Genomic DNA, 1,023 nt, shown 5'->3' with positions numbered 1-1,023 from the left:
ATGGGAGAGTAAGATCTGAATACATTTAGTAAGGTACTATATAAATAAGTACTAAAGTCAACATTTTACTGTTAGACTATATGATACAAATAAGTAATATGCATCTCCATGTACCTAAAGTACTAAGACAATTATTAAGTTGTTAAAATCAAACCAAAAGAGATTTAAAAGAGTCGAATGAAATGAGCAAGAATGAAGTATACTTGATTGGGTAACTCTTTCATAGCTAGATTTGCAATTATTATAATATATCTGCTATTAGAATGAATACGAAAAATTAGTGATTAGAATAAGATTGCTATCTGTGGCCATGCCACCCTGAACAAGCCTGATCCTGTCTGATCTTGAAAACTAAGCAGGATCGGGCCTGGTTAGTACTTGGATGTGAGACCACCTAAGAAGACCAAGTGCTATAGGTGTAAAAAAATAAAAAATAAGGGATTGTAAGCTGACAAGATCCTTGCAATCTGTGAGGTCAAGCAAGGGTTGCCTCATCTAAAAAAAAAATAATGAGATTTTTAATAACTATTATATTATTCAAAACTATCCCTATGAATTAATTCTTTTAAAAGTTCAGACCATTTTTTAACAGTGAAACAGTGTAACATAATTTAAAAGTTAACCTACTTTATACAAGTTAACCTCAGATGTCATTACAAAGTTTTTGACTAAATTTTAATATTATATATTTAGGTCTTGTAACCCACTTTTTGATTCTTACTACTTGATCCCAATTCCTTTTTTGTATGTTGCATTACTTCTTTGGTCTTATATTTTCTTTTAATGTTATATACTACTCTAAAAGGAATTTAAAATAGAAAGCCATGTTAAGAAAAAATAAAAGGACCATGAAAATAGTTGCAATTGATATCTAGAAATGTAATGATATATGAAGATAATATAGGAGCTATGCTTACAATGACCACAGTGTGGCATCATAAAACTACATCTAAAAGTATAATAACAATATAATAAAAACTAGCTCAAATTACTGTGGGTTCTCCCCTCCAAGAAAGTCATCAC

The 1,023-nt window shown here is 29.8% G+C and overlaps 1 pseudogene; it reads left to right on the top strand.

Moving 5' to 3' along the window:
• The first annotated feature begins 300 nt into the window (after nucleotides 1-300).
• LOC118614326 lies at nucleotides 301-419 on the top strand (annotated as a pseudogene).
• The last annotated feature ends 604 nt before the right edge of the window (nucleotides 420-1,023 follow it).

The sequence above is a fragment of the Rousettus aegyptiacus genome, unplaced genomic scaffold, assembly GCF_014176215.1.
Source record: "Rousettus aegyptiacus isolate mRouAeg1 unplaced genomic scaffold, mRouAeg1.p scaffold_m13_p_2, whole genome shotgun sequence".
NCBI classification, from domain to species: Eukaryota; Metazoa; Chordata; class Mammalia; order Chiroptera; family Pteropodidae; genus Rousettus; species Rousettus aegyptiacus.
This window is presented reverse-complemented; position numbering and strand designations above follow the sequence as displayed.